Raw genomic sequence first — 16,304 nt, 5'->3', positions numbered from 1 at the left:
ATTTTTCAAGCCTGTCTCAGTGTAAGCAACAAAGTAAAAAAATAGGGGGGGGGGGGTGGATTGAGGGGGGGTCCCAAGCAATTTATTTCTGTGAGCTGGAAATTTGTGACTGTGCATTGCAGATGGTCATGAATTTGCTATGAGTGTATGGAACAGAGCATGAAATGCAGTTTTTGTGCGTGTGTGTGTGTGTGTGTGTACGACAGAGAGCAAAACAGTGAAGGAATCAATGCTTGTGGCTGCGAGTGGTATTTCTGTAGCTTTTGCCATCTCTCTCACAGTTTAAAGTTTATTGCCCAGCTGTGGCTTCATGAATGCATAAGCAAGGCTTGCGCGACATCCCCCATGGTGATTTATTCAAATAAAACCGACAATAAAGAGCTCGACTCCGTGCTGGCCTGTAACGCTCTGCGCTCAAATCCCCACGTTTGAAACTTCAGTTATGCCTGGTTTCAAAGATAGATCGATTTCAGCTGACAGATTTCTGAATGTGCAAGTTCCCTTCCTGGGTCGGCTCAGAAAGCCCTTGTTTTCCACGCTGGAGTTATGTGTAAAACTGTTGGCTTGGGCCTTCAAAGCCCCTTAATAGCTTTTTAAAATTCTTACTGACAAAATAGCTCTGAAGCTTTTATTCAGCGTTATTATGTTATGAGTAGCAATCCACACTTGCCCTGTTGCAGATGGAGCGAGTTAGTGCTAATCCTCCTGTGGAATTATTCCCTGAATTTGTTTGCAGTTGTACCTAAAGATGGAGGCACAGTTGGATTAACCTTTGGACTTCACCATGTGAACAAACAAACGTGAGCTGTTATTTCATTCTCTTCGTTTTACTCTGAAATTCTGGAAATGATGGTTCTAAACGTTGAATCAGTATCACAGTCAGTTGTTTTGCAGAGAGGTATTAAGATGCATTAGATAAGGGGGCAAAAGAAATTGAGGGTGCACAACTGTCCTGACCCAATGAAAGGCTAATATAAGTGATTATAAGGTAATTATTATAAATATAATTACAATTAGAAATAGGATGACTGATTATTATTGTCTATACTTTAAGAGTTACAAATGGTTCTTTCAGTGACAACATAGAAGAACCACTTTTGGTTCCATAAACGAACCATGTTTGTAGTAGAGCACCTATGACTGATAAATCCAAAGCTTATTTTTGTAAAAATGTTATGCAAAAGGTTATATATTTTATATATAATACACATAAAGTAACATATTTTAAGCCTTTTCTTTTGTTTTACTTCTGATCAGTATGGCTTATGGCTTGTGAAAGACTGCTGACTTGACAGTTGTCCAGAAGACAATCATCGACACCCTACAAGCATATGTATCAAAGCATATTAATGGAAAGATGACTGGAAGGGGAAAAGGCATTTTACCCTGACATGTGGTGCTGCCCACTACAACATTTAACACACACACCCTTTTGCGTGTAATAATTCTCTCCATTTTGGAAAAGCACTTAACGTGTTTGGCATGTTTCTCCTCATCACAGTACTGAATAGTGTCTCATACAGACTGACAAGTAATTAGTGTAAATCCTAATACACAGGAGAGAACATCAAGCAATAATACATACATACAATAATAAATTTTACTAAAAATCTTGCCCAGAAAAATATTTATGTGAGCATTTCATTCAGCATTAGCTATTCCAGATGGCTCAGGTGCTCAGTTAGTGCTGATCTTTGAGCCTTTGCAAAACAAGGCCTGACTTTGCTTTCAGGCTTTACCTAAAGATGGCGGTGCAGTTCGGTTAACGGAAGTGACTGAACTGAACTGTGCAGTGTGCAGTATTTGGCAGAATTTATGGTTGGAGGTAACAGTAAAACAGAAGGCATGTGGGGAGTGTGTGTTCCTTCGGCATTAGGTGCGTAGGGTCACGGATCCTGTCCTGTTTGAGTGTTTTGTTATTGCAGCTGAGTGTGAGTGTGTGTGTGTGTGTGTGTGTGTGTGTGCACATGTCCTCACCCATTAGCTTCAGCTTTTCCATCAAGCTGGACTGTGGACTCTCCCCAAAACCCCGTCCAGTGAACCTATGATGTCATTCATTTTCTTTCTCTCTTTCTTTTCTCCCTCCTTCTCCTTATCAGGATGTGTGGGCCACCATCCATACCCTAACTCTTCCCCTCTCCAACAGGAAGTAGCTCTACCTCCGCTTCCTGTGTTAGTGGCAGGGCAAAGGAATGTGTGTGTGTGTGTGTGTGTGTGTGTGTGTGTGTGTGTGTGTGTGTAGAGGAAACTCCTCTTGGCTGTTGTAGACCCCACCAGGCCGATCCTTCAGAAGCACCCATCCACGCAGGGTAGAAGTCAGAGGTCAAAGGAAGGGCCTAGTGTTAGCAATGACCTCATAGCTTTTATTAGCATCAAATGTGGAACAAAATAAGAAGCTCTACAGGAGCGTCCACTGAGGGTTGGCCGTCATGATATGGCAGTTTACGGCTTGAATATGTTCTTAATAGAAAGCTAGCGGGGACGGCAGTAACTTGAGCTGTTTACGTCGGCCACCACATTTAACCACTGCTAGCTCCCAGACATGTGTGGGAAAACTAGCTGATTGCTAGCTGCTAACTGCCTAAAGTCTCCATCCAGATTCCCTTCAGCGTCGAACTGGAAAGTGTTCTCCTCTGACTTTCCCTTTCCTGAGCTGTCAGGGTAATTTATGGGAATGACTGTGTGCAGGCCCGGTGGTTTTGGTGGCCTTGGGTTTTTTGTGACCCATAGGTTGCGGGTTCAACTCCCGGACAGGACAGCAACCGACCAAATGGACGAGCGCCACCCTCCTCCGAGCCTAAACTTCAAGCTTCCACGGTGGCCTTCACGGTGGCCTGCTGATCTTTCGATGCGTCAGCTATATGGGTGGCTGAGAGATCTACGATTTAACAGTCTGATCAGACAAATCAATAGACCGCACTCACGCAACCCAGCTCTAAGGGCACGCTTTGTTTATAGAATATATTGATACATATATAGTTATTTAGACATTCATATTAAACCAGGGGCCTTAAAATGGGCTTGGAAGTCGCAAGGGGTCGTTTTCTCCTTGGTTTAACGTAGTTTCCATGACAGTGCTATAATTGCCAGTGCAGCGTCTGCGAGACGGGCTGTTGACCCGCAGTGACGCCTCACTAAAGATCGGCGAGTGAGCCAGCAGACGGAACCAGCCCTCATAAATGCTCGCTTCTTTTTTCGGGGGGTTGTTTTGGGTGTTTTTGTTGTTGCTCCGTTTTGAGGCTATTTTTTCCCTTTCACACAATTCCCCTTCTCAGATTTCCATTTTTCTTTTTCCCAACATATCATTGCGCCTCGCTGTGCAGAGGCGACCAGGACTTGGCCCAGAGAATCAAGAATTACCCACACACACACACACACACACACATATATACATACATACATACATATATATATATATATATATATATATATATATATATATATATATATATATGTGTGTGTGTGTGTGTGTGTGTGTGTGTTTCATACAATGTAAGGACTTACATATGTCATTCATTTATGTAACATTATGTAACATTATTGTATATATATTCTAATCTATAATCAAATTCTAATTCTAGCATCAAAAGTTGGGAACTTTCTGTCCTGGAAATGCATGCAAAATTCACACACACCGCTAAAAACACTAGGTACTGCCCTGTCTCGTCAACTGTCGTCCACATCTCCTCTACTTGGCCGCATATTGACTTTGCTCAGAGCACATCATTTTCCCAGGGCCCGCAGTCTCCTAACCCACTGGTGCCATGCGGGCGTTGTGTAACATCTATTGCAGCTCTGTGTGAGAGTGAGTGTGTGTGTGTGTGTGTGTGTGTGTTTTAAATTCCATTCTCATCCTGCCATTCATTTGCCATCTGTATAATTACAAAAAACAACTTTATGCCCTTGATGAGCCGTGTTTTTCCCTGCTGTCTCCGAGATGTAAGGGCAGTACCACTTAGTCACTGATTTATCTTCGCTCTGTTAAATGACTGTTTCCGTAGCATTGTGACAGCACACTGCAAGCTGAGGACAAAAATCTTTTTTGTTTGCATTAAGTGGTTTTCTCTGGGAGAGAAACAGACAGAGAGACCGCAAGAGTGTGGGGAGTGGAAGAGAGCCAAAAACAAGGGGGAGGAGGGAGAAAGAGAGAGAGAGAGAAGGAAAGGGGGGAGAGAGACATGGCCAGAGAGTGGGAGTGGGAATGAGCAAGAGTTAAAAGAGTGGAGACAAGACTGAGATAGAGAAAGAGGCAAGACGTGTATTATAATTTGAAAACCGTTTAAAGAAGTTAGAAGAAGGAGAGGAGAAAAAAAAAGAAAAGGGGGGGGGGGCTTTGGTGAGAAAGTCCTGTATCATGCCTCAGCTTTACACCTCGCAAAAATAACACTGCATCTTCTATTCATACCTCTCCTATTCTTCTCGCCCTCCGTTTCCATTTCACATAACCTCCTCTTTTGGTCTTTTTTTGCCGCATGTTGTTTGTCAGTATATCCCTTATTTTCTTTTAGTTTTCTCCAGTCATTTGAAAGGTGAAAAAAAAGAATAATTCACTCGTTGGAAAGTTCCTCCCAAAATCGCTTGAGGGAGGAGAGCTGCTCACAACTCAGTCCACCAACCACCCACACTCCCTGCGGCAGATCAAAAACCTTGCTGAAGTTTCTGATATGCAGCCAAACATTTCCTTTTACACTTTTTTCCCCTTACTTTCCCCTCATTTTCTGTTCTCTGCTCTTTAAACACCCCGGTGGGCGTGGTCTGTTGTGTTGCCATCCTCAGCGAATCCCCCTCCACCTTGGCCTATGGCCATTTCGAGGCATTTGACCATAAACTGTTTGTTGCTTGCGCTGAGCTAAGGTTTAGTCCCAAGATATTTGAGCTATTTCTTGCCAAAGCATGAAGTTACAGTACGTATTCTTCTTGTTTAGAGGTCGCTTCAGACCTTTCTTGAGCAACTTGGCACCGTTACACAGGAGTGGCTCGAAGAGAGCAAAAGAGAGAGAGAGATGCTCAAGTGTATAGTGTATCCTCACACTCCACAGAGTGTCTGATGGGCATCTAATCCTTCTGAAGTGGAGATATTTAGCTTAAGTATTGTTCATTTTTTCCTACAATGCTTCTCCAATGTTAGAACTAACGGCAGTGCAAAGCAGACACGACATGTAGCACAGCATTACGCAACAGTACAGGTACACCACATAGAAGACCACAGTATACACTCTTCTTCTACTAGATGCTGGAGCATTGCTGAGGATTGAGGATTTGATTGCATTAAGTGTCAAGAACGTTCACGAGGTCAGGATGTTGGATGAACACCTGCCCATCTCATCCCAAAGGTGTTGGATGGAGCACAGTTACACTGCTCCACAGCTCAATACTAGGGGTCCCTCTAGGCCACACCTGACATTAAGCATGATGCTAAAAGGTCCATATTTATCTGCTATTGAGTATACTTTTCTACAGGGACTAAACAAGCTGTGCACTTGCATTGCACATGTGTGTTGGACATACAGTATAGACCGTAAACCTTTTGAGGCAACCACTGCAATCAAACGATTCCTGTAACTGTCATGAGACTTCTGCACCTATCAGTAGGTATTTTGGCTCACTCCTCATGAGCTAACTGCTCCAGTTGTCTTAGGTTTGAAGGGTGCCTTTTCCAGATAGCATGTTTCAGCTCCTGAAAGATGCTCAATAGGATTTAGGTCAGGGCTCATAAAAGGCCACTTCAGAATAGTCCAGTGTTTTTCTCTTAGCCATTCTTGGGTGTTTTTGGTTGTGTTTTGGGTCATTATTCTGTTGCAAGACCCATGACCTGCGACTGAAACCAAGCTTTCTGAAACTGGGCAGCACATTTCTTTATAGAATCCCTTGATATTCTTGAGATTGCATTGTACCCTGCACAGATTCAAGACACCATGTGCCAGATGCAGCAAAGCAGCCCCAGAACATAACAGAGCCTCCTCCATGTTTCACAGTAGGGACAGTGTTTCTTGATATGCTTAATTCCATCTGTGAACATAGAGCTGAGTCAAAAAATTAATTTTTACAATTTTTTTCTCCCAGAAGCTTTGGGGCTTGTCAACGTGTAGTTTGGCAAATTCCAGTCTGGCTTTTTTATGATTTGTTTTCAACAATGGTGTCCTCCTTGATGATCTCCCATGAAGTCCACTTTCGCTCAAACAGTGATGGATGGTGACATCTGACTGATGTTCCTTGAGCTTGAAATTCACCTTTAATCTCTTTAGAAGTTTTTCTGGGCTCTTTTGTTACCATTCATATTATCCGTCTCTTTAATTTGTCATCAATTTGGCTACAGTCCCATGGATCTCAAATTTCTAAATAATATGAGCAACTGTCACAGGAACATCAAGCTGCTTGGGGGTCTTATAACCTTTACCTTTAACATGCTTGTCCTCCAATCCATGTTGAGTGTGGTACACACCATGTCACCAAACATCACAGTGACTGCCTGTAGCCCTATATATGGGCCCACTGACTGATTACAAGATTGTAGACCCCTGTGATGCTAATTAGTGGACACACCTAGATTTAACATGTCCCTTGGGTCACATTATTTTCAGGGGTACCATCCTTTTTGTCCAGGCCTGTTTCGTGAGTTTACTTTTTAAACCAATTCTGTTGAAGCATGGTTCAAAATCAATGTCGGATTTTCATTTGTTTATTTTCATAGAATTTTTATTTATTATTACTTTTGTCAGATTCAAGTTATTTCTGTGACCATTGTGGGTTTTTCTTTCATTAACCGAGGGGTACCAACAATTTTGTCCATGTGTGTAATTTATGAGGTGCCATCATCCTGAGTTAGGTGTCATTTTTTGTGAAGTCTGCTAAAAAAAAACACAATTAGAAGCATTAGGCTTTCCTTCCTAATGGGAATCGGTTGAATGGCTCCTGTTATACACCAATGACTATCCAAGCAATGACCAAGGTGAAAATTTTTGGATTTCGGAATTGCCAATATCAAATCCTCTGTATGTTTTTCTATATGACTCCCCCTATCACATAATGCCTCCAATGCTGAAAGGATGAGGGCTAGCATGTGCTTCCTCCAAATCACATGAAGCCTGCCAACCACTTCTTTTCGAACTGATGCGCTTGGAGGATAGGGTCAACTGCCAATTCTGCGCTGGCTAGCATCATACAGTGATTGAGTCACTGTGCAACCTGGCCTGCACAAACATAATCTTCAATAAAGAGCCATAATGAGGACACCTTGCCTGTGAGCTTGTAACACAACTCAAAATCTGAAGCATCAAGATAGGCTAGAGAAGTTTTGGAAGCAGACGGTGCAGGCTGATGAAGCAAAACTAGAACTCGGTCACAGTCAGCAAAGGTACAGTACTTTTGCAGAATAAAAAGGAACTGCATTTCATGAAAAAAACACCATGCCAACAATATTGCATGGGTGAAGAGAATAATGCATTCCACAACATACCAGCAAATCCGGCATGCAAACATCAACCCACCTATTAAATGGCTGAAGCCTAAAAGAATAACGTCTACATAATGTCAAAATCCACCAGGGACCACCTAAAGAAAGACAAACTGCACCTTTAGCCTTCTTAGTCCATTCATGTAACAGGGAAATGTAGGCCATTTTTAATGCTGTTTGTTTCACCTAGTGCTGTATAGCCCCTCCTGAGGTAGCTGCTACATCCTGTAGTGCTATACGCAGTCAGTGTTTGCATGTTTGATATGTTTCCAAAAACACACACATCAAGAAAACTGACACATCAACCTTGTCCAATCCAATGATTTCATTAGTTGAAATGAGAAAGATTGACAGTTTTTTTTTTAATTAGCTAAACTTTTATTTTGTTTGAATTATTTTATTTTCAGTCATTTCAAGGTCAGCATGTGCTTGTGAATTTACTGTATATACACCAATAGTACCATCTGTACCATCACTGTTTGGTAAAAAAAAAAATAAACATACTGTTATACTCATAGTATGAATTTATCAAAAAGAAAAAATTATTAAGCTGTCTACAAATAAAACATTTGCAAGCGGTGGTTTCTGCCAAACCATAACACATTCCACATTGATAATTTGTGTATTGTGTTTTTATGTTTATTTCGGCTTATTTTAATGGATCTAGTATCGACTATTTTAATCCCGATCCAGTTCCAATTCTTTCTTTTAAGCACCATGTTCAGAGTGCCATCTGGTGTCCTTCAGGTGACATTAACAGACATTATTCTCAGCCGACAGCAGTGCGGACATCCTCACAAGGTAAATAAACAAGTTTAAAGTCAGTGTGGAGCTGTTTTACAGTGGAACATGAAAACAGAACATAATATCTGAAACTTTAGAAAACTATTGTGGAAATTCTGTTTTACCAGCAGGAGAACACAAATGGTAAGGTAAAACACAAATGCATAAATGTACAGTAAAATGCTGTTTTTAGGCAAACATATTAAGTCATTTTAAGTAAACTACACTAAATAAAGCAGTCTAGAATGTTTAATTATAGAAACTGTTTTTAAAAAAGTGATTTTACTTCAGAATTCATTCAGTACTGCAGTATTTATCTTAACACAGAAAACAAACAAACCAAAAAAAACGACAACAATCACATTACGGAGACTCGCAACAGTAACGTGTTTCTCAAAAAATCATTTTACTGATAACGAGAGGCGCCACTACGAGACCCAACATGCAAATTTGGAACAAAACTAGCATCACCCACAGAACCCGTAGGTGAGGACCACACAAATTAGCCATAATTGTCACATCAGCACTGCAGCCCACTCACAAACGAACAACTGCACCAGTTTCTCCAACATCCTGACCTCACTAACGTTATTGTGACAGAATGCAATCCAATCCTCACAGCAATGCTCTAGAATATCCCTTCCCTGGACAGTTACTCCAACATAAGCAGGATAATCACTTTTTTTCAATGCCCTTGAGTTCAGAAGAAACAATGAATGAGCAGGTGTCCAAACACTTTTGTCCATATAGTGTAGATCTGGTATTGGGGGTATTCAGGGGGTATCTTACACCCTGCTCAAGGTGTGTCGCGATGCTCATGGTTATCTGACACCCTGACAACAGTTTATTTTTGACGTCTGGCAACAGTGCTTGAGAATATATCTACGCAGATGGGCGTGGTGTTCAGGTAAATTTCTGGTGTATTGCTATCTTGGCAACGGAAAACACAGGTGCGTCACTGACTGAAAACAACCTGGGCAGACGTCAACAGTCAAACGCTCATTGCAATCTTGGCAGAGAATTGTCAAGATTCACTGCCCCCCGCTTGTTATGCACTCCTGGACATGCTGCAGTGCACAAACCCATAGCACATGCCAGAAGCGGCAATAAGCCCATCTAGCTTCTTTCCTGGTTAAAAATGCTTTGCGTATAAGAAACATGTTGGTCTGATAATCAAACTCTGATTAAAACTCCACCTGCAAGACTGTTTGCATCGGGTGTGTGTGTGTATATTTGTGTATGTGTGTGTGTGAGTGTAATTCCACATGGACGGTCTTACTTCCTATCCCCTGTTTTTCCAGTTGCTTCCTTTTTCACACACACACACACACACACTAATTACAGAGTTGCACACTCCAAAAATGAATGGCAGCCTGTATATGTGTGTGAGGGGAGAGCTGATTGCAAGCTATCTTTGCTCAGATTTCAATCTTTAACAACTCTTGACACTAGAGAGTATAATAAGAGTGACCGACATCATCATCTTAATACCAGCTGTTCTAGATCGTTCTACAGAGCTGGCCTTATGAGTCCTTTGACCTCATCCAAGTCATCCACATTGTTCTTCACACTGCTGCCAAACTACTGAGGTGTGAAGCCACCTTAACCATTGGGGCAAGTGGGCAAATGACTCACCACTGTTTTAGTGCGTTTTCACACCAGCTGTATTTTTTCCAAACCCAGGTTCGCTATGTTTGGTCAAGTGTGAAAGATGTTTACGAGCCTGGGAGCGGTCCTGAGCACCAATCTCTGGTCCTTCTGAAATTGTTGGTCTGGGGTTCGCTTCACGTGGTCTCTGGTGCTATCCTCTGTAGGTGAGAAAGCTATCTGGTCCCAGTGTTGCACGGCAGGTTGCTTGATTTGTTCATTTATTTTTCACATGACTAAAAACTATAAAGTATATGCTAAACTTTAAAACGTTTAAAGCTAAAACCCTCTCTTGCCAGAACGGCTCCTTGTTTGCCAGCGTTCCTGCATGGTGAAATGCCACGACGATGTTTGCAGCCAAAGAAAATAATGAGAAGTGATACATGGATGAACCTAGGTTCTACCATTTAGCAGAAATGCACACAGAAAAGTGTCAGTCAAAATTCCATAATCAATCCACAGTTTATATAGAATTCTTCTGTGTGGAAGCAAACCAGTGATAATGAGCTCCTCACCCAAATAAGCCTAGACAAGGGAGTTGACTCACAGTGATGAATCAACTCACATCTGAGAGTTGACTCATCATACCCAACATTACTTTGACCAATGATACCTAACCTAATCTAAACCTAGCTTTAACGCACACCTTAATCTATACCTAAACTTAATCTTAACCTGGTCTTAACCTAGTGACTAATAACTGTTTTTAATGACAAAAAATGACCCACTTTACATCCTTGGTTAACTAGCATTTCTCTAGAACAGGGGGACTCCGGCCCAGTTTGAGACCTAAATTAATTTTATGTGGACAAAGTTCCAAACTTTGCGTGATCTACTTTTCATTACCTGTGGTCCAATCACAGAGAGACAATAAACAAACAAACAAACAAACAAAATATGAGAGTGACATCATTGAGACTCACAGCAGCAACGTGTGTTCATCAAAAAATCTTTTGCTGATTGACAACGATATTCAGGACGTAAAATGGCATGTTCAGAATTGCTCAGTACTGAAAAAAAATGCCTTCATGCACAAAGCCAATGTGCTTGATTTGATTAATGAAATTAATAAAACCGTGGCCATTGTGAAGAGTGGTAACGTGAGGCGCCACTACAAGACCCAACATGCAAATAAACAACTGCACCAGTTTGTTCAAACGGCCATTCCACCTTTAGTTTCCAAAAAGTTGATCACAGAAACAAGGTGTCAGTTTGTGGTGTTATTCTGCCTATAGACTGCCTATAGTCTGAAAGCGCAGTTCTTCTCCACGTGTTTGCATCCACCGAAAATATTGAGAAGAGATAAATGGATGAACCTAACCTAACCTAAACTGTCACAAACGTTGGAGAGTGAACTTTTTGGGTTGTCTGGAGGTGTTTTCTCCTGATGCTGAAAAATTCACAACTTGTACTTAATGACTGTTTGAATCAGTTTGAAATACCCAAACCTTTAAACCAAGGCTTTTAAAAATGGATCTAATGATACAGAGAAAATGAGACCCCTAAAAATGTGAAAGACCTGGTAGACCACCAAAACTGTAACACTCAAACAGTACTTAAGCTTTTGTCTTTGAGAGAGGAGAAAATCAACAGGTGTTTCTGTCCATGGGAAGATGACTCAGTGCAGTGGGTCTGAAAGCATGTGGAGCTACTAGTGAAGAAACTCTTACTGAGAAAGCAGAAGAACATCTGATTAAATGAAATTGCTGATGCTGCTGGTGTTCTCGGTGGTGAACAGAGGACTCACCACCCCAGATTCCAGACCTGAATATCTTGGGATGTGTTTGGAATTGGAACTTGGTTGATAAACAGTAGAAAATGCTTAAACATATAAAGTCTAAACCTTGGAGATATCTGGAGGTGTTTTTCTATTTTTTATCCTGATGCTGAAAAATTCATAACTTGTACTTAATGGCTGTTTGAGAATAAACAAACTCTCTGACTTTCGTGAAGTAATGCAGGTCTATGAACTTCAAATATCAACATACTTTGATCCATATCGCCAAATTAACAGACAATTTTCCAAAGGTTAAGCTAACAGTGTCAGCAGGCTCTTCACCCCTTTCCCTAGGTTTGACCTGCACTACAGCAGTACAGCAGGATATATGACCTTCTCCATCTCTCCCCGGTTCCATCCCATGCGTGGATGTTTTTTCCTTTTCCTGGTCACGTACTTGCGGAGCTGTTGCCTCAAGGAGGTGTTTCCCGAGCTCATCACTTTGCGAGGCTTTGTAAACAAAGTCTTTTTATGAGCACTCATAAAGGTCAGTGCTCTACTCGAGAGACACTGAGTCTCTCTCTGATGACACTGTGGCATGACCTTTCCAGCTACCTTATAGTTATGCAATTATGTGCTAATAAATGTGCTATATTAGTGAGGAGCTGTGGAACAGTGTGGGATGGGGTTGTGGGATTAAGTTTATTAAGTTTTGCTGAGCTTGCATGTGTGTGTGTGTGTTTTACTGGGTGGAGTAATCTTTGGTGACTTTCACAGAAAGCCTTGACCACCATGCTCATGCGTCCACCTCAGACGTCAATAAAAACCCTCCAGAGCTATCTCCATTATTCTTCTAGGCCTCCTAGAGGGCCTTGTGTGTGCATGTGTGTGTGTGCGATAATCAGAAGCATTATTCAGGTTCCTGAGTGGGTCCTGAGAGACAGCCCCGACCCGCAGCAAAACAGGAAGCTGCGCTCATGGTGATGCGGAGAAACAGGAGTTCAGAGTGAGCGAGCGAGAGAGAGAGAGATGGACAATGAGGTCGAGCTGAAACAGAAAAGAGGTAAAAGAAAGAGGGATTGTGTGGCGAGAAAGAGATGGAGGGAAAGTGTAGCAATGAAAGAGAGAGAGAGGTTGTAAGAGAGAGTGAGAGATGGAGAAAGAGAGAGACATTGTGTGTGTAGGAGCTGGAGAGATGGAGAGAGAGAGTGAGAGAAGAAGAAAGAAAAGAAGAGAGAGAGAGAGAGAGAGAGAGAGAGAGAGGGTAATAGAGAGAAATAGAAGGAGTGAGAGGGTTGGCGAGAGGAAGATGGAGAGAAAGACAGAGTGGGAGGAACTGGGCCGTTGGAAGGGATCACACAAGGACACATGCAGGCCGTTGTGTGTTGTGAGTGTTGCGAGTGTTTGGGTGTGTCTAATCGTGTGCTGTTGTGCACGAGTGAATTAGAAGGTGACTCTGAAATTGACTCTGCGAGGTTGAGTATTCCAGACGTTCTAGTGATTGACAGGTCTAGAGAGGAGCAGAAGACACACGGTACCTGCAGGCGCATACAAAACACACCCCTCTCCTTCCTACACTCGTTTTCTCTACCTCTAAAAATACAACATGAACCAAAAGTATGCTGAAGATGAAAGGGTTAACACATGGAAAAAAAACAGCACTTTAAAGGAGAGTGGGCCTAGACGGGATTTATCTTTGCATATTTGAATAATAAAAGGTGGTACATGGAAGTGACGTATTGTGAACACTGTCGTCTCTTTACTAAAAAGAAGAACCATAACCAAAACAGAGCTGCAAAACCAGGCCAGTTCCAAAACTCCTCATCTGTTACCTAACAGCATTGCTTCACTTTATTTTATTACACAGTCTAACAACCACAGCAGCCACTTTGGGAGAATATGGTGTTGTTGATACCTGTAAAAAGGTAAAAAAAAAGGTGCACATATTTGTCACTGTACAGCGAAATGTGTCCTCCATTTTTAACCCATTTGTGGTAGTGAACACAAACACACACACTAGTGATCTAGGGGTAGTGAGTACACACACACCCAGAGCGGTGGGCAGCCAACTCCAGCACCCGGGGAGCAGAGACGGAAAGGGCCTTGCTCAAGGGCCCAACAGTGACAGCTTGCCAAGCCCAGGAATCGAACCTGTTATCAATAGCCCGGTGCTCTAACCGCTGAGCCACCACTGCCACCAGTTTATCATCATGGTTACAGACCAAACTAAAGAGCACCAATTAACCAACCCATACATACCCCCCACCCTATTGCATGCAATGCCCCGAGACTAGTGAGGGCGGACCAACACACACCCCCTTCGATGTGTGCGCAATCGAGCCAGGCAATATGCAACATCACCAGGCAACCAACATGCCTGGAGGGAAGCACCGCACACCCGGCTTCGACCACCAGCCCGCAGACGCCTCAGAGACCGGTTTTTGTATTTGTTGTGTGTTTTGATGGATAAATAATAAACATATGACAAGCCAATTCCACCGCTGACAGACAAAAACCTTGTATGTCCAATTTTGCTGCTTTTCAGTTTTTTAGAGCAGTTTTGAGCCTAGAACCTGCCTTACCCAATTGCATCCAGGGGTTTAGCTTCCTCACGCATCTCTTTTAAATTGTGGTGTTAGCTCTAGTCTGAGGTAGTCTCTAGCAAAAATGTGTGGAGGGATATGCACTGTGCTATAACAACGGCTGTCACACAAAAAAATCCTTGGATCTCTGGAAGTCAATGTGAAAAGATTTTATTCCAAGTCATTTTGGATCATTTCTATTAATCCGTTCATCATTAAATCTGATCTCAAAGTAAATAACTCAAAGTGAATAATTGCCAGATTCACAAAAATGGATATACAAGGTTTTTTGCCTTGACTTTTCAGTGTCCTACATTTTGAACAGAACTGTCCAATAATAGGAAATGCAGATTGTCTGAAACAACTTGGCACTAAGACCCCATTTATACCTAACATTTGGACTATATGTTGATAAAATTTAAGCCACATGCATTTTGACTTGATAGTCAAATGCGTCTCTGGTTATTTAGACTGAAATCTGATTGCTGTGTGGGACAGAATATGCAAATTTGCTAAGTGAACAGTAATTATTACTGGTGTTTTGGTTGTACTGGGAGGAGTATGGTTGTTGACTGTGTCTTGGAGTGATGGACGCGTATACACTGCTGTAACATGTGGCTGCTTTGAGTGATAGCATTAGTATCTGGTTTAAATGTGGCTTGGGGTCGTTTACCCTTGCACTTTTATGTGGCTCGGCCTTATCCAGATATCAGAATCAGAATCAGAATCTCTTTATTTCACCAAGTATGTTACACATACAAGGAATTTGTCTTGGTGAGAGCAACACGTATGACAAGTAACAAAAAACACAGAACACAGTCATAAACTAAAGGAAAGTGACACTAAACAATAAATAGTGTAGGGGATAAATTAAAAAAGTAAAAAGTACTAAAGGTAATAAAGAGCTGAAAATATATTTACAGAAAAATGCCAGATATAACCCTGATACTTAGGACATATGAATTGACCAGGTGTAAACAAAGTCTGATAGTACTGATTTTCTTTTATGATGTGTGAAATCTGCATTTTCTCATTTAGTTTTATTCGGACACATCATAAAGCTGCTAAGAGAGATGAAGAGATGATTCCAATCTAATGTCTGAGAAAAATGCCAGTGTAATAAATTAATTACATTAAATACATGTGTGAGTGCATTGAGACAAAATCCAACACACCTGTTCCAGTTCGTCAAGCCTTCAGAAGCATCTGAATAGGAGAATCAAGTAGATATGATATAGAGCTATATACCATTTTCATGTGTTTCCTCAAGCATTTGGTCTGCAGTGTGAAGAAAGTGTTTGTAGAAAGCTGCGGTTGGAGGAGCTGTAGGGTAAGTTACACATCCAGACCTTGTGCTGCTGGCCCTTGTCTGCAGTGGTCAAGAGTGTGCTGGGTTGGGCAGGAGAAAGTGGAGGTTATGGGTTGTGAGGTTGTGCTGGCTATACCTCAGCGGTGGACCAACAGCTGCCGGTGGATCCGGTAATGGGGAGGATGGCCAGCGAGCGTCTTTCAGCGGTGCACCAGAACCGCTTCCTCATCTCCTTATCTCTCCCGCTTTCACCTCATCCCTTCTGCCGAGGGAACAGCTGCGGCGCTTCGGAACCGCTAGGATCCTAAAGTCACGGCCATGCTGAGCCGCAAGCCTGGAATTACAGGCCTCACTGCCATTAGAAGCAGCGGAGGCTGAAGGTGCTGGGATAGAGAGCAGTCTAGCCTGTTAGGAAACACATTTCACGCAAGCTCACAGATGCAAATGATGGCTAGCGCATTGCAAGCATATGGTCCTTTTGTATTCAGTTAACATGTGTTTCTATGTTATGGGGTGCTAGTCTTTGATACTTCACCACTTATCTTGAGTCATGTTGTGGCAAGAGCTTTGTCAGTGTTGGGGGTAAGTAATGTGTCATAGTTATGTAATTACTACATATTATACTATATATACTATATGAAACCATATCACTTCACTACATTTCTAGAAAAGTATATTATCCATATGTCAAGTCAAGTCAAATGTATTTGTATAGCGCTTCTTACAACAGGACCTGCTGGTAGGTGGCAGCTGGTCTGATGCAGGTAGAGGGGACCTCCGCGGGCTATCTTTCAGTAGGCCGGGCTGGGTGAC

The sequence above is a fragment of the Salminus brasiliensis genome, chromosome 14 (genome assembly GCF_030463535.1).
Source record: "Salminus brasiliensis chromosome 14, fSalBra1.hap2, whole genome shotgun sequence".
Lineage (NCBI taxonomy): Eukaryota > Metazoa > Chordata > Actinopteri > Characiformes > Bryconidae > Salminus > Salminus brasiliensis.
Note: the sequence above shows the minus strand (reverse complement) of the source record.